Source organism: Alosa sapidissima, chromosome 17, assembly GCF_018492685.1.
Source record: "Alosa sapidissima isolate fAloSap1 chromosome 17, fAloSap1.pri, whole genome shotgun sequence".
Classification (NCBI taxonomy): domain Eukaryota; kingdom Metazoa; phylum Chordata; class Actinopteri; order Clupeiformes; family Clupeidae; genus Alosa; species Alosa sapidissima.
In genome coordinates, this window is record NC_055973.1 from 8,399,127 (window position 1) to 8,399,686 (window position 560).

Below are 560 nucleotides of genomic sequence, written 5' to 3' on the forward strand. Positions count from 1 at the left end.
TGTATCTTCTCTGCCCTAAAGTGGGATCAGTTGGTGGGGGTGTGGTCCAGAATTGAGGTCTGTATTTTCCCTGCTCTCTGCGTCTAATGGCGGCTAAAGTCTTTCTAGTCGTGGCTCATGCAAATAGTGACGTGAACTATAAAAACCAATAGTGACCTCTCTCCAACAACAAACAGGAAGGGGCAAAGCCTATTTGTTATTCTTATAAAATTTGTAATTTCTTATACATATTTAGTCGGCTCTTCCACGTGACAGAACAACTCTATATCGGTTAGGGATGTCACGCATGAAACAATGCTGCAGAAACACGAAAATACAACTTTGAGTTTAGTAGGCTATCATTTCAGTTCCTGTTTATCTATTGCACAATGGGTAATAATTTAAAGGAATCTTGTTGCAGTCTTGTAAATAGTGACCCTGCAAGATCCCTAGTCATTGCAAAATCATAGTCTGTGACTTAAAACTACTACTTGTCTTTAGATGTGAGACTGTAGTCTTTCAAAAATCTTTCCCAAATCTTTGCAAATCTTTCCAAAGTCTGTCAGTGTAAAGAGGGCTTA